Here is a 17,282-nt window from a genome sequence, read left to right on the forward strand (position 1 = left end):
TGATATGGATTAAAGCTTTCTGTTGTTGATGTTGTTTCAGGAGGGGGTTCAGGGAGAGAGGAGGAGGAGTTTGGGGTAGGGTGCTGGTGAGGGGAGAAGAGAGGAGAAGAATAAAGGGGATGGTGTGGAGTGGTCTCCATCCCCCTATTCAGTCCACAGGGCACAGGTGTTCACATAAAGAGGGCTGGAAAAGGGCGAGTGGAGTGGAGATCCATGCCTGGCCATGGGGCTGCACTGGTTCCAGGGAGGGCTGGCTGTCTTGTCTAATTCACAAGAAGGGTCCTAAGAGCTACTCAGAGGAGCCATATGAGCCAGGGCCTTGTGCCCACTGGTTTGAGATTCAGTAGAAAGAGAGCAAACAGGCGAAGGACCTGTGTGCATGGAAGACATTATGTAACTCTGGCACAAGAAGAGCTGTTTTAGGGTCCAGGAAAATATCTCTCAATCTACCTCCCAATGCTGAAGCATTCTGCCCTGCATCCCAGGGTTCCTGCTGGAAGAGGGCTGAGCCTGGCAGATCAGTGTTCTTCTGAAGCTCAGAGTCATTGGTGAGTATGTGTACTGGGGGGGAGGGGAACGTGGAATGTGTGTATGTGTGTGTGTCTGTCTGTCTGTGTGTGTGTGTGTAGGGAGGAGTGCCCTTTAATTACTGTAATAGCTAGAAATCATAGGTTCCAGGGACTCTGCCAACACTTTACATACGTCATTACTTTTAATGGTCACAACAACCATGTGACAATAACCAGTGGTGCTTTTTTTAAGATTCCAGTATAATTAGGGGCTCCTGGGTGGCTCAGTCGGTTAAGTGTCTGCTTTCAGCTCAGGTCATGATCCCAGGGTCCTGGGATCAAGCCCCACATCGGGCTCCTTGCTCAATGGGGAGCCTGCTTCTCTCTCTCCCTCTGTCTGCCACTCCCCTTGCTTGTTCGCTCACATGCTCTCTTTTTCTCTCTCTCTCTGTCAAATAAATAAATAAAATCTTTTTAAAATTTTATTTATTTGAGAGAGAGAAAGCACGAACGGGGAGGAGAGGGAGAAGCAGGCTCCCTGATGAGCAGAGGCCCAACGCCGGACTCGATCTCAGGACCCTGAGATCACAACCCGAGCTGAAGGTTGACACCCAACTGACTGAGCCACCCAGGTGCCCTAAATAAATAAAATCTTAAAAAAAAAGATTCCAGTATAATTAACATACAGTGTTATATTTGTTTCAGGTGTACGATATTGTGATTTCAACAATTCTACACATCACAGTGCTCATCAAGATAAGTGTATTCTTAATCATCTACGTATTTCCCCCATCCCCCTACCTCCCCTCTGGTAACCATCAGTTTGTTCTCCAAAATCAAGAGTCTGTTTTTTGTTTGTCTCTTTTTTTCTTTGTTCATTTGTTTTTTGCTTAAAGTCCACATGTGAGTGAAATCATCTGGTTATTTGTCTTTCTTTGACTGACTTATTAGCATTATACTGTCTAGGTCCATCCATGTGTTGCAAATGGCAAGATTTCATTCTTTTTTATGGCTGAGTAATATTCCATCACACACACACACACACACACACACACACACACACACACACATCTTCTTTATCCATTTATCTATTGATGGACACCTGGGTTGCTTTCATAATTTGGCTATTGTAAATAATGCTGCAATACACATGGGGTACATGTATCTTTGCGAATGAACAACCATTAGTACTTTCATCTTCCTCATTTTCCAGTGGGAAACCGAAGCAAAGAAGGATTAAGTAACTTCCCCCAGTGTGACAGAGTGGCTGGCAGATCCAGGATTTGAATCCAGGCCTTTAGGTGCCAGAGCCAATGCTCTTGGCCATCATCCCAGTTACCTTCTCAACAGAGACACTGGCGTGTTTCCTGAGGACAGGTGAGCCTCCTCCCCCTACACTTGGGGTCCCTGGAAGGGGGAGAAGCTGAATTCCAGCATAAACCTGTGAACCGCAAACTCACTGAGATCTGGCCATCCCTGTTAATCTCTTCCCCCAGCCCAGGGACACTCTGCACTTGCCCAGGACCTGGCCCACGCTTAGAACTCAGTCCAGGGGTGTGTTTTTAGTGTTATGGATGATTGGCTTTGCAGCCCCTTTCTTCGTTACTACTTTTAGTGATGAGAACAGGGAAACCCCCTTAAGCAAACCAGCCCCCCTTTCACCTCATGTTGAGCCTGTCCTTTCCTCTGATCAGGCTGAGGTCTACAGGGCACTGGAAAGAGAACCTGGAGTGGGTGATTGGCATTGGGCATCGGAGAAGGCCGTTGGCTGCCCATTGCATGAAGTCACTGACTGCTTTCCAGAAGATCCAGAGGCCCTGGGAACGTGCAAAGCAATGACCAGACACAGTGCAGGTGCACGGGGCACCGGAAGGACCACCCCAGTGCTTCAAGGACAGTTTTACAGAATCCCATATGCATAACCACAAAGAAGCCAGCACCTATTTTCTCTTCCTCCACGAAAAACCAATTTTCCCATGTCCCTCGCATTGAGATGTTATCTTTCTTTTCCATTATTCTATTTTATAACTTTTTGAGTATAGCATAGTGTTATTTTTAATGTTCAGTATTTTCAAAATTAAAATGTTACTTTTTTTCTTACATAGGATGTTAAAAACTTTTTTGTCATGCATGGATTTAAAGGGGGAAAAAAAACCCTTGAAGGGAATATTGTAAAATGCGGGTGATGTGATTATGGGTTATTTTAATTTTCTTCTCTAGCCTTCTCAGTAAGCATGTTCTGCTTTTATAATATGAGAGGAAGTGGATTTTGTTTATATGTGTGGGTGGCTTTTTTTTGTTTTGTTTTTTGAGATTAGCTGTCTGTTCCAGTGCAGTTTTATTCTATCTAGTGCAGACAACTTTTATTTCGAGTAGTAATGAGGTTTTTTTGTTTCTACTTCATTTTACTCCCTGAAATTCCTCCACGACAGACCTGTGCAGCTGAGAGGGAGGTAAGTTAATGACCAAGAGCACAGACCCAGCCAACGTCTCATCGGAGAGGAGAACGGAAGGAACTTTGAACCGGGAGTCTGAAGGGTGGGTGAGTTCTGGTCCGATGCCACCAAACATCAAGTGCCTCAGTCTCCTTGCGTGGTCTGCTGCCCCTTCCAGGGTAACCTTCAGTGACTCTTTGATGCCTTCTGGAAATCATTGGGGAAACAGGGCGACAATTAGCCTGCAGCTCACTTTGTTGGATTCTAACAATTTAATTACCTGAAGATCCTGGTAGTTCAAACTAAGTGTAAGAATGGCTCTTTCCACTTCTGAGTAAAGGCAGAAAGTTCCAGTAGTGGCAATCTGACAGCATTTCCTGGAATTGGTAGTGGAGCTATGATATATTTGAGGCAGTGAAGGGCAAGGATGGGATATGGAGGAAGAAGGAGAGTCTGGCACTTATGGGCAAAGGCGTAGAGGCGGAAGCAAGCCCATCACGGGCGGATGATGAATGGGAGACCAAAAGGCAAAACCACAAAAAGAAAGCTTGACGTGTCCCCAGTTGTGGAAAGCACAAAGTCTTGGGTGTCTCTCTTCTCATTCGTGGTGCCCTGCAGTAGCCACCCAATAGCACCCTCCATATATTCTGTGACAGTTAACCAATCACTTCTGTTTTTCTTTAATTTAGCTGTTAGTTTAAAGTAAATATTGATGTTTTCTAAGATATAAAACCAGTCACTCATCACAATGCCTTTCAACAAAACCAAATAGTTTGGTGCCCTCCGTTTACAGAGGTTTCTCCTAATTGGATAAAACGATGAGGTCTGGGCTTTCTCATTTGCCTGATTAATTACTGCCCTAAAACCCTTGAAAACAGACATGGTCTGTAAGCGGTATCTGTTGTTTAATCGAGGACAGATGTTTTGGGGCCTGGAGAGTTACTCTTAAGTGAAGTGAATCATTGAACTGTATGTTTTAAAAGCGACTGTCCCATGCCAGCAAAAAACAAAAACAAAAACAAAAAAAACCAATTTTTACCAATATTCAAATTATGGTCATTGTAAATGTGGTTTGTCCTAAATCCACCAGCACCAAGAAGCAACACCAAGGTAATGGTAGTAAATGGCATCGCCATCCCACCAGGGGTCTAGGCTAAAACCCAGCAGTTTCCCACAACTTTTTCTTACCTGGGCTTCCCTCCCGGTCCCTGCTGTGTCCAAGTTCTGTGGTCAAGCTCACCTCCTAAGTATCTCTCCAGCTGTCTCCTTTTGTCTATTCCTACCATCATTGCCCAAGTTAGAGCAACTGTATCAGTTGATCCTGGGAGGAAACTAAATTCACCCCAGATGGTTTGAATAAACACTGTTCTGGGCGTGTGGTCAAGGCTAGGGGAACACACAAGGGCAATGAGGCCCCCAGAGAGCAGGGATACCGGTATGCATGTACCCCTCCTAGGCTGGGGACCATGGAGGACACTGTGTTCCGAAAGCCTGAGAGAGAGTGAGGGGGGAGGCTGCTGTGTCAGGGAGGGGATGTGGCAGAGAGCTGGGGCTGTGGAGTGCCATGATGGGGGTGGGGAGGTAAATACCTTCAACCTCTCCTCCCGTCCTCCAGTCCAGTTACACCTCCTCTTGGCCAAACCCAACTGAAGCCCAGTGGTGAGGGAGCCCCAGAGAAGCAGTCATCAGGGGCCAGGCTTCTCGAGCACAAAGCAGGGCAGAGACAGGTGCAGAGTGCGGAGCTGGAGGCTCGAATGAAGGATCACCAGCACAGTAGCCAGCGCCCCACACTTGAGCTCCTGCGACAGCCTCTTCAAGGGGCCTCCCTGCTTGCAGGCTTCTTTTCCTCTCCTAATGGCTCTCCAGAAAGTGACAAGAATGGCTTCTGAAGGCAGAAATCACTGAGTCGCTCCCGTGCTTGCGGCCCTCCAGTGACTCCCCCTGGCTCTCAGGATAACATTAAGAGTCCCCACCATGGTGCCACGGACGGAAGGGAATGTTTGTGCCTCCCCCCACCCATTCAAATGTTGAAACCTATCCCCGAGTGATGGTGGTTAGAAGTGGGCCTTTGGGAGGTGATCAGACCACGAGGGTGGAGCCCTCGTGCCTGGGCTAAGTGCCTCTGTCAGAAATCTCCCTCTTCCTCCTGTGTGTGTCCCCTTTACTCTCACACTGCCACCACACTCATAACTCCTGACACCAGATGTGTGTTTCCCCCACACCCAACAATTCTGCGGCACCAGCTGGGTGTCCTGCAATTCAGCTCAATTCTGACGCCTAACCCTCACCCTAACCCTGACCCTGAGGTAGCATCCGTTCCCACAGGTTAAGGGTTCAGTCTTAAGGGACTGCCTCTCCCCACCCCCCACCCCCACCCCCGCCCCCCAGACACCAGTAGTCAGCCCAGGTTGTTAACTGTACTTCTGACTGCTCGTTGTAAATCAAGGTTCCCACGACCCCCTCCTTCCTTGGGTCTGATTAATTTGCTAGAATAGCTCACAGAGCTCAGAGAAACATTTTCCTTATTAGATCACTGGTTTAGTATGAACGGATGTTAACACCAGGACAGACAGATATAAGAGTCGAGTAAGCTTTGTGGGAAAGGGCGCAGAGCCCCCCTCTTGCCTGAGCTCATCACTCTCTGAAACTCCAGGTCTTCGGCCACACAGAAGCTCTCCAAACCCTGTCCTTTTTGGGTTGTTGTGGAAGCTTCATTACCTAGGCACAATTGATTAAGTCATTGGCCATTGGTGACTGAATTCAACCTCCAGCCCCTCTCCCTTCCCTGAGGTTGGGGTGGGACTAAAAGTTCCAACTCTCTAACCACATGGTTGGTTCCCTTGGTGACCAGCCCCCACCTTTAGGTTACATAGGGGTTTTCCAAAAGTCACCTCATAATGAAAGACACCTCTGTGACTTTGTCACTTAGGAAATTCCAAGGGCTTTCCAAACTCTGTGCCAGGACCTGGGATGAAGACAAATACGTATTTCTTCTTATTAATCACCATATCAAAATGCCCTCATATGGGAGGCCCCTGAGAGTTTACTGTCTCCTTCTACCATGTGAGGACATAGTGAAAAGAGTCTTCTATGAACTAGGAAGCGGGCTTTCACCAGGCCCCGAATCTGCTGCTACCTTGATCTTGAACTTAGCCTTCATAATTGTCAGAAATAAATTCCTGTTTATAAGCCACCCAGTGTGAAATATTCTGTTAGAGTAGCCTGAATGGATTAATATACACAGCTTACAATGTCCTGTGAGGCACTTTTTTATTTACGTCCCTACCCCCCTCACTGTATGCAGTTCTGAGACCATGAAATGTTCTCTCTCAACACCCAGCCTTTGTCTACACTACCCTCTCCTATGATAGTCTTTGATTCCATTGTGCCTTACTCTCCATGGCTCAATTCTGTTCCAGTTGTTTTGTTTGTTTGTTTGTTTGTTTTTCCAGACTATCCGGGGTTCTTCCTACTTTTTTTGAGTTTTTAAAAATAGACCTTATTTTTTAGAAGAGGTTTAGGTTTGCAGAAAACTTGAACAGGAAGTTCAGAGAGTTCTCCACCGACTTCCTTTCTACTCCCTTCCAGTTTCACCCATTAGTAACATCTTATACTAGCATGGTACATTTGTTACCATTGATCAACCAATATTGGTATGTTATTATAAACTAAAGTCCATAGTTTACATTAGGGTTCACTTTTATGTTGTATGTTCTAGGTTTTGACAAATGCATGATGTCATGTACCCACCATTACAGTATTGCACAGAATAGTTTCACTGCCCTAAAAATCCCCTATGCTCCACTTTTTCCTCCCTCCTTCTCTCCCCCTGAACCTCTGGCACTCCTGGTCTTTATACTGTCTCCGTAAGTTTTGCTTTTACCAGAACATCATCTAGCTGGAGTCATGCAGTATGCAGACTTTGCAGGTTGGCTGCTTTCATTTAATGATTTGCATGTAAGTTTCCTGCATGTTTCTTCGTGGCTTGATAGCTTATTTCATTATAGGGGCTGTACCACAGTCTGCTTAGCCATTCACATAAGGAAGGACATCTTGGTTGCTTCCAAGTTTGGACAGTTATGGAAAAAGCTGCTGTAAACATCTGTATACAAATTTTTGTGTGGCTATCACTTATTTGGATAAACACCAAGGAGTGCGATAGCTAGATTATCCAGTAGGACTATGTTCAGCTTTGTAAGAAATTGGCAAACTGTTTCCCAAAGTGGCTGTACCGTTTTGCATTCCCACCAACAATGAAAGAGAATTCCTATTGCTCCACATCCTCACCAGCATTTGGTGTTGTCAGTGTTTTGGTTTTTATTCATTATGATGGGTGTGTAGTGGTATCTTATTATGGTTTTAATTTGCATTTCCTTAATGACAAATGATCTTGAGCATTTTTGCATATGCTTATTTGCTATTTCTGCTCCTGTTTGAATTGTCAGCTTCTTTGGTGCCTCCTGCAGGAAGGCTTCTTTCCTCCATTGTGTGTTCGCCTTCACTGTATAACAAGCCACTCTACAACTCAGCAGCTTCAGACAGCAAACATGCACCTGCGGGTCATGTGGGGTTCAGCTGATTTAGGCTGGGTCGGGCTGGGTGGTTGTGCGTCAGGTTGCAGTGGCTAGAGCTGTTCTGCTTTCCCCTGTAGCCTTATGCATCTGCTGGAGTGGCTCTGCTCCACGTTTCACAACTGCTTTTGGACTAGTGGTAAAGCCAGCATATATTTTCATGGCAAAGGCAGAGGTATAAGAAGGTGAGTGGAAACGTGTGAAATTTCTTAGAGCCTAGGCTCACTGGTATATAGCCAAAGGAAATCACATAGCCAAGCCCAAAGTCAAAAGCCAGGATAAGGCCCTAGCAAGGGTAAGGATGCATGGGGGAGGAGTAAAGAATTGGGAAACCATTGGGACACACGTACCGCAGTCTATCCTTTTGGTCAGAATTACTCACTTTCCTTCAACATGTAAAATATCCTTAGCCCTATTCCAGAGCTTCAAAGAGTGTCATTCAATCACGACATTGCTCAAGATCAAGATGTCAATCTAGATTTGGTCCAGACATACCAGAGACTTATAGACAAAAATAACAAGTTATCTTCTATACCTCTCATGGACCCAACTCACAGAGGTGGGAAAACGGGACGAAAATAATGAAAATAAATACTTCCATTTGAAACACTCCTATTTCTGCCCACATCTTATTGGCCATATCAAGTCACATGATCAAGTCCAAAGTCAAAGGGCACCCATAATGAAGCCATGGCAAGGGAGAGAGAAAGAATTGGGGACAATACTTGAGCCCAATGCAAATGGCAGCGGAAGAACGGTTGTCCTTCATTTCTATCATCTCTCTTGTCACTCTGAAAAGGGCTTGAGAAAATACGTCCTTTTTGGCATCTGAGCAAATTTCTCAGAATGCTTCCAACCTGGAGAAAGTTGGGGGCTCACAGGTCATTTTACATTTCACACAGTTGCAGTCCTTTTTTGGTCAAGGCTAGAAATGCTTTTGCCAATAATACTCTCAAAAAACCTTTCTGAGTTTACAAATAAAAACAAGCAACAGGGGCACCCAGGTGGCCCAGTCAGCTAAGTGTCCTACTCTCGATCTCAGCTCAGGTCTTTATCTCAGGGTCATGAGTTCAAGGTTAGTCCTACCCCAAAAAACAAAACAGAACAAGCAACAAACGAAAAAGTGGAAAGGAAGCACACTTTCTCTTAGAAAGGTGAGGTTTATCTTTGGTAATAAATTTTCTCAAATGACTAAATAAAAGAATGTTGAAGATATGGTCAAAAAGACCAACTAAGATTTTATTCCATGAATATTTCCTTATGCATCGTTTTAGGGGTTTCAGTAATTCAAGTTTTGAACCAAAAAATATATTTAATAAACTAATTTATAACAAATATTATCTTAGTAGTAGTATGTTGAAGTTGATATTTTAATTTCCCCCAGATCTTACCAAAAATGTCAGATTAAACAAGGTGAAAACATTTATGTAATTAGTATAATTTGTATAATTAGTGGTTAACATATAAATCCAAGAAAGTCTCTTTAGAAGATGTCACAAGCACTGAGAAAATGAAGGACTAATGTCTGGGTATAAGCTTTATGCAAGTCTGATGGTTCCTAATTGTTTTCATTTAAGAAAATTGCAATAGGATTTAATTGGGTTTTCAGTTGATAGAACTTTCACATTTAGCTTTGATAAATGCTTACTCTGTGATTTTAGCATTTACCCCAGAAGTTCAAAGCATTGAATGACATGGCTCCAACCAAATTCCTTCCAGTCCCATTAAATATCATTTAAGGGCACAATTTCTCAGCACATAGATCTGTTATAAACAAGAAAATAAAAGGAATATAATGGGTAAAACATCCTTATGAGTTTTTTAAATGTATTTTATTTTAGTCTGCCCATGTGTCAAAATTCATCTGGGACATGCTTCTCCATCCCCATCACTGTTTTTCTCTCTGTCTGTCTCTCTCCATAGTTGCTGTCAATCCAGGCACATCGGGCTGTTGTGGGATGAGGCCTTTACATCTTCTAGGAACCAGGTGGTCTGGCTGAGAGGACCTCCTCATAGACCAGGGTGACTCAAACATGCAGCGTCAGCATCACCTGGGAGCCTGTTCAAACTACAAGTTCTTGGGCCCCTCACAGATCTCTTGACTCAGAATCTCAGGGGGTGGGGCCAAAGTATCTGTGTGAGCAAGCCCTCCAGGTGATTCTGAAACACGTGTTAACGTTTGAGAACACTGTACTGGATGCCACCTTGTTTCTTTGAGGGTTTGGTTATGACCTCGAGGACTTGGCCTCACTGGCAGTGCCCAGGATAGGTCTTGGTTTCTAAGCCATATCTTGCTGGCCATACCCTTGACTTGATCTTTGTCTCCAGGTTGTATCTTATTTGAGAATCTTTTACTGGCTGGAAAGTCTGGGAATAAAAAATAATCTTATCTCCCAAACCAGGTGGTTCTAGATTCTCTGTGTGCCCTCTAAATTCTGCTGACAACCTGACCAGATCTTCCCTGAGTAGATGCAGCAGAAAGCAACCAGCTTCCAGTTGTGATCTCCTGGCAGTCTTGCCCAGGTCTCGGGCTCATTAGATACATGTTCTATCTTCCAAATTAACTCCAGTGTAACCAACCATTCCAAAAATTCGTGAGTGGCTTAACACAATGATTATTTATTATTGCTCACATGCCCATGGGTTGACTGAGGTTCAGCTGATAGGCTGGGTCCACTGGGTGGCTCTCTCTCTCTCTGCAGGCAGATGGAAGTAGGTAGGTAATGCTTCTTAAGTCCTGGGTTTTCAACTGCCATACTATCATTTCTACCCACATGCCACTGGCCAAAGCAAGTCACATGGTCAAACCCAAAGCCAAGGGCAACTGTGACGAAATCATGACAAGAGAACAAATACAGGGAAGGGTAAGGAGCTGCGGACAGTACTCCAATCTGGCACCCTCCCCCCCCCCCCAGGATAAAAGTGGGAATCTCTCCTATGTGCTGCCATAGCTTAAAGAATTTATCCTTTCAGAGCCTTTGTGTGATTGTTTTTTGTTTCCTTCTACCACCAATTAGACTAAGTTCCAGAAGAGCAGGGGTCATGTCACCATTATGCTTTTAGAGCCCAGACAGTGCCTGGCACATAGTAAATGCTCAGTAAGTACTCGTGGACCAAGCAAATGACTAGATAAATGGATGAGTGTTTTCCTGCTGGGCAGCTGGCCAAGTGAGATCTGCAGGGACTGAGAACAAAGTGCTGATTTGGAACCTTGTCTGGCCATTTAATTTGAACCTTCAAGATTGTCATCAGTATGTCTTCTTAGGAAAATAAAAGCTTACCTTTGCGTTTGAACTTCAGAGGAGTAAAGTGATGCTTGGCATTTGGGAGACACCACGGACCAAAAAAGGGTAATAAAAAGAAAAAAAATGGAAGCAAAGGGAAATTGTTGAGTGGGAAGAGCTGATGAAATACCTGTGTGGGTTTTCATGCTGCTTTCTCTCTTTTTCTCGAACTTTTTCTTTCAGAAAGGATGAGTGGAGGAGTTCTAAGTAGTTGTCCCCAGGGTGCGCAGCCTGTCACTGCCTGTGTTTGTAGTCAGAGCCAAGAATCAATGGAGGAGGAGGCTCTTGGTGTAGCCAAACCGCCCTGTGAAATCTTTTTGGGGGGCTGTGTGACCATCTCGGGGAGCCATGTGGGATGGACTGATGTCTCCTGAACCTGTTCACGCCGTCTTTCTGTCTGGCGGGGGGCTGCGGATAACGGGGGCAACATTGCAAAATCTCTCCCCTTCCTGACCCCTCTTCTCCCCTCTACTCTGGCACACTTTTTTTAGCCTTGCAAACATGTTGCAGTGCTTGGGGCTGAAAGGAGAGAGAAATATTTAAATTCCACCTGACTTTAAGGTTGTTGAAAGGAGGATGACTCCCTCTCTCTGGACAGCCTAAACCTTCTCTACTTTTCCAGACAGCCCTTTACTTTGGCTAAGTCTCATGATTTTGCTCATGCTGTGTCACCCCTACCCGCCTGCCCTTATTGCCCACGTTCAAGGGGCCTCACCCCGTCCAGCCTGCATGCAGGGAAGCATCCTAAGGAGCACAGGCAAGGGGAGGACACTCATGTGGATTCAGACGCCAGCTACTTACTAAAGGTGTCACCTGGGAGGATATTTAACCTCTCTGAGCTCTCACTTTCTCATTTATAAACTGGGGAGAAGCAGAGTGTTGTTGGGGATGGGGGGCAGTTTAGACACAGGGTATAGAGCACAGAAGATGCTCAGTGACATGTAAATATTGAGGTTAAAGGGTGTGTTAATTAACTTCATGGTGGGAAGCCATTCACAATGTGTACCTATATCAAATCATCATCATATTGTACAGGTTAAGGATCTTACGATTTTATTTGTCAATTATACCTCAGTTAGGCAGGGGGAGGGAAGTGCTCAGTGTACAACTTATTAAAAAAGAGACCCATTTAAGGGCTTCACCTTCTTCAGACTTCTCAGGCAGAATTTGTTCTCTCTCTCTCTCTTTTTTTTTTTTTTTAAGATTTTATTTATTTGAGAGACAGAGTGAGAGAGAGAGAGAGAGAGCATAAGTAGGCAGAGGGAGAAGCAGGCTCCCCACGGAGCAGGGAGCCTGACGTGGGTCTTGATCCCAGGACCCTGGGATCATGACCTGAGCTGAAGGCAGACGCTTAGCCACCCAGGCACTCCAGAATTTGCTCTTGTGTATGATCTTCTGTTATTCTATGGATTTATTCTTGCTTGCCCCACCAAATTAAATTCCACAGTGAATAGAAATCATTTATTTTATTTCTTTTGTATCCCTTATAGTGTTTGGTGTATGGTAGGTGTTGATTAACTATATAATGCACCAAGATTAAATCTCTGTTTTAAAAATCCTACCTATTTTATCTTATTTATTTATTTTATTTTTTAAAAACTTACCTATTTTAAATGTTGTACAAAATGTTCTATTTTGTGTTCAGTTTCCAGGTATTTGAGGATACAGGATAGAGTTTCAAAGATCTCTTTTAAGATGTCTTACAGTGACATGTGACATTGGGATTAAGAAAAATATTTAAGGAGCCTGGGATTCTGACAGAGTTTGTTTACTCAACACATTTTTTAAAAAAGATTTTGTTTATTTATTTGACAGAGAGACACAGCGAGAGAGGGAACACAAGCAGGGGGAATGGGAGAGGGAGAAGCAGGCTTCCCGCCGAGAAGGGAGCCCGATGTGGGGCTTGATCCCAGGACCCTGGGATCACGACCTGAGCCGAAGGCAGACGCTTAACGACTGAGCCATCCAGGCATGCCTATTAGACACATTTTTATTGAATGCCTACTGTATGCCAGGCTGGCTGTGCCAGGTACTGAAACCTGATGAACAAGACAGAAAAATAAAAATCAAGCAAACAGGCAAAAACCAGTCTGCCTACATGGAGCCCCATGTTCTAGTGGTTACTTGTATTGGAAGATAGCACAACATCTCTTGGACTTGAATTGAGAAAGAAGCACTGAGAGATCGAGTGTCTGAAAGTAAAGGATTTTTAAATCTAGACTTATTTGACTACCCCTCTGGTCTTTGCATGGTATCGTGTATGATAATGCAGGCACAGGAGGGATGGGGTTTAAGAAAGCCTTGAGTGTTCTGTTGGTGGGGACGTACAAAGGTGTAGCTACTGTGGAAAAACACTATGGTAGTCCATCAAAAAATTAAACAGAATTGCTGTATGAGTCAGCCATTCTGCTTCTGGATATATGACCAAGAGAATTGGAAGCAGGGACTTGAACAGACATTTGCACACTGCTGTTCATAGCAGTATTGTTCACCGTAACCAGAAGGTGGAAGCAATTGTAATGTCTATCGATGACGAATCAACCATGAATGAATGGATGAACAAAATGTGGCATACATGTTCAATGGAATATTATTCAACCTTTGTAAGGAAGGTAATTCTGACACTTGCTACCACATGGATGAACCTGGAGGATATTATTCTAAGTGAAATGAACCAGGCACAAGAAGACAAATACATATGATTATTCTCATATGAGGTACTTAGAGTCATCAAATTCATGGAAACAGAAAGCAGAATGGTGGTTTGCCAAGGGCTGAGAGGGAGAGAAGAATGGGGGGTTATCATTTACTGGGTACCAGGTTTTTGCTGGGAAGGAGGAAAAGAATTCTGGAGATGGATGGTGGTGATGGTTGCACAATAATGTGAATGTATTTAATGCCATAGAATTGTACACTTAGAAATGGTTAAAATAGTCAATTTTAGGCTCTGTGTTTTACCACAATTAAAAAAAAAAAAACATCTTGAGGAAGAGCTCTGGGAGATAGGTCCTTTAAACCAGGAATTCTGGGGGTAGTAATCTGCCCTTTTCTTTCCCCTGTGCATGAGCGGCTCAGGTCGAATACAGATCTGGGGTCACGCCTGAGAAGATTCATTCTGGGCCCTGGTGATTGCTGTCAAACTTAATTTGAAGAAATTCTTTGCCTCACAACCTATGCCCGTTCACAAGCGGAAATGGGTTTTCTTTTCCCTCCTGAATTTCAGCACCGTTGGAACCAGTTCTCGGTTTGTAGACTCCCATCTCCACAGTGGAGCAGTGTTCAAGGTGGGAGGGTGATGAGAAGGAGTTAATCTAAGGCAGTGACCTTTTTCTGCAAAAGTGCAGAAAGGCTCATTTGCCGCCTGCTTGGGATAAGGCTTCCCAGGGGCTCCACACAGGGGCCCCAGAACCTACCCCCCCATCCCAGGCAGTCCCTGAAACCATAGCTTCCAAGGCCACCGGGGTTTGAGTCTCTGAGTTTTCCCTCAGGATAAGATGCGCTTTGTGGGGCTTAGAATGAGGGGGTGCTTGGGAGGAGCCAACCCCTTGGAATATCCCAGCAGTGTCGAGAGATTTGAATTGACTGCTTGACCCACAGAAGAGGCAGGCTTCACCTGGGCTGCATTTCACGAGGCTGAGAAGGTTGGTGAAAGAGCTTCTGCTTCTGTGGATGCCAATTCCGGACTATGCCCTTGAGGACTCTCTAGGACTGAAGAGGGTTCTTGACAACAGATTGACTTACTCCAAGAGTTAAAAGATATATTACTGTAGCCACTTGTCCCAGGTCGAGTGCTTTATAAATGTTACCCTGTATAATCCTCCTAACTTTTATGAGGTATCATTGCAGACATGAGGAAGCTGAGGCACAGAGAGGTTCAGTAACTTGCTGAAGGTGACCCAGCCTGTAAGAAATGGAGCCAGGCTACCGGGTGTCAAATCTATCTCTAGCTCTGTCTGGAGAAGACGTGCAACCTTTGGTGCCGTCTGACATGTCTGCTAGGCTTTACAGAGCAGCCACAGCTTGAGCACTGGAGACTCACTCGTTCTAAGTCTTCCTTCTGAGAAGAGGGGAGCCAGCACATTCTATATTGGGTCAGCCTTTGGGGGAGCAAACACCTAAGCTTCTTGGAGTCGATCGATTGTATCTGCAGGGACACGTGGTGTAGAGACAAGCACAAACCTGAAACACCATACCCCAGATGGCAAATCCATGATGAATGCCCATGAAAGAGACCATCTGCTCAAAGGGATTCCTCCTTTTTTTTTTTTTTTGCAGGAGTGGAATGATCTGATGGAAAGAACAAAGTTTTAGAGACAGAGGTCCGGCTGTGTGACCTTGAGTAAGTCACTTTATCTTCATGAGCCTAGTTTCCTTATTGCAAAATGGAGCCAATACTACCTTCTCATAGGGTGTTTATATGGAATGAATGAGGTAATATAGGGCTGGTGGGATGATCAGTCAGTGGGGAGAGGTGACATTCCTAGAGGATGTCCAGGATGGAGGTTGGGAATCTGGCGCTGTGCTCTGGGATGGGAACCCTGTAAAAGCAGGAGATGTGTTTCCTAGCTGGGTGGAGCAGCTGAAAGATCAGGGACTTGGGAGTCAGCCCCTTCTGGGTTCAGCTCCTAGCTCTGTTGCCTGCTGGCTCTGTGACCTTGGAAAACCACCCAAGTTTTCTAAATTCGGTTTTCTCATTAATACAATCAGCATATTGATACACATATTTAGGACTGTCGGTTTTTATAAAATAATAAATGTAGAGGGCGTTAAAAAATGCTGCTTGTCCCCCAATCCCATAGTTTATAGCTTCATCTGTAAAACAGCAGTGATAATATCCATATCTGAAGGTTTATAGCAGAAAAACATAATCCCAGTGTTTATTGCACCTGTAATGGTTATTTTTTGCCATAAACCTTGTCAAATCACCATAACTGCAAAAGGAGGGACGGAATCATGGTGACTGGACCTCATTCGGGAGGCACTCTAGTAGCCAGACAAGAGGGAAATTCTTCAATTTCTCTTCTGTCAAAGTCATTCCTGTGTGTCACTGGTGCATGTCTAACCTTTGTGTTGGGATTTGGGGACCTGGGTTTTGGGGAGGACAGAGCTGAGGAAGTCTTTCTTTTCTTCTCTCCCTTCTTTCTGTCTATAAAATCACGTCTTGACATCATCCTCCAGTTGTGACCCAACAGTGGGGCACTTTCGTTCCAATAATAGAGGGAATCTCTAGTGAGTCTACGAATGGGCTTTAAGTGGGGTGCTTGGACCCCTGAAACTATTTTACATTTCTTCCGTTAGAGGGGCCAGAGCATTCGTGAAGCTCCACGATACCCCCACCCCCCTCAAATGTTAGGAAACTCTGATGGGAGAGGAGATGGATGCAGAAATGCTACCACATTTGGGAACTAAACACAATCTATTCGTGAAGGGATGGGAAGCAGATTTCATTCGAACTTTTCCCACTCTCTTTAACACAGAAGTTGTAGCAGTAAAAAAGATCTAAATCTTTTGTGCAGTTTCTTTCCCCCCAAGTATTTATTTTTGCCCACAGGGGAGGAAGTCCTGTGTCTTTGCCCGGTGGACCCCCATCTCTGGATCTGCCCGCAGGTAAACTCACGTTTCCTAGAAGGTCTTTGTCCTTGAAACCCTTACCTCAGTGATGAATGTTGTCATGAAGAGTCCACAGCCACAAAGAAGCACCCCGGGACTCTGAGTTCTTGAGGTCTCCCTGCCTCTGTGAGATGGGTACTGGTTAGTGACTCTGGGTGGCTGTTAACTTCCCTGTGAACTACTGCAAAAGCCTTGCCCAACACGTACGAACTCCAGATGCCAGAAATCTAGTTGCGTCACTTACAGAGATTTCTTCTAAGTCAGCTTCTCGAGGGTCCTAATTTGCGGCTTTTAAAGTCATTTGGCCCAAAACAAGCATCATAGACCTATTGGCCCTCTTTGGCATTTGTTTTCTATAAATCCAGTCCAGCTTAGGTGAACCTCGACTTGGACTGGAAAGAGAATTTGTTTAGTTATGCTGGGCTGTAGGCACTAAATTGGGCCACGTTGTCACTTCTCTTTGGTAATATAAACAAGCGTACAGACTGCTGAGCTCTTGTCAGGGACTGTAATCGGTCAAGTCTGCTTGCTGAGCTATAACTCAGAAGGAAAAAGTCCGATAACTTAGTCTGAGCTTTACCTTCCATGAGCCATCAGTTCATACATCACCCGTGACATAAAAAGGGCTTCATTCCCACTCGAGTGAGCCCCAGAAGGGTTTTCCTGGTGTTAAGTTCTTAAAAATAGCATCTGTGCTTAGGACATTATTCTCCAAAATTTTACACAAGTGCCAATGATTCTACTAAATCAGCCTCGCAGCCTAATTCCTCAGGGTTCCTTCTGTTTATTTAGGCCAGAGTGAATATTGAGGAAAGTCATATTTTGCAGGTCAATATTTTATTGCTCCATCCAGCCTACAAGGTGTTCTACATC

At 44.6% G+C, this 17,282-nt stretch overlaps 1 long non-coding RNA gene across 1 annotated transcript; it reads left to right on the forward strand.

Annotated features, from left to right (window-relative positions):
• Nucleotides 1-477: 477 nt before the first annotated feature.
• Nucleotides 478-2,586, forward strand: LOC118525999 (uncharacterized). The gene is made up of 3 exons (XR_013446135.1): nucleotides 478-548; nucleotides 1,215-1,886; nucleotides 2,204-2,586. It is a non-coding gene; the product is annotated as an uncharacterized LOC118525999 (long non-coding RNA).
• The last annotated feature ends 14,696 nt before the right edge of the window (nucleotides 2,587-17,282 follow it).

This window comes from Halichoerus grypus, chromosome 3 (genome assembly GCF_964656455.1).
Source record: "Halichoerus grypus chromosome 3, mHalGry1.hap1.1, whole genome shotgun sequence".
In the NCBI taxonomy this organism is placed as follows: domain Eukaryota; kingdom Metazoa; phylum Chordata; class Mammalia; order Carnivora; family Phocidae; genus Halichoerus; species Halichoerus grypus.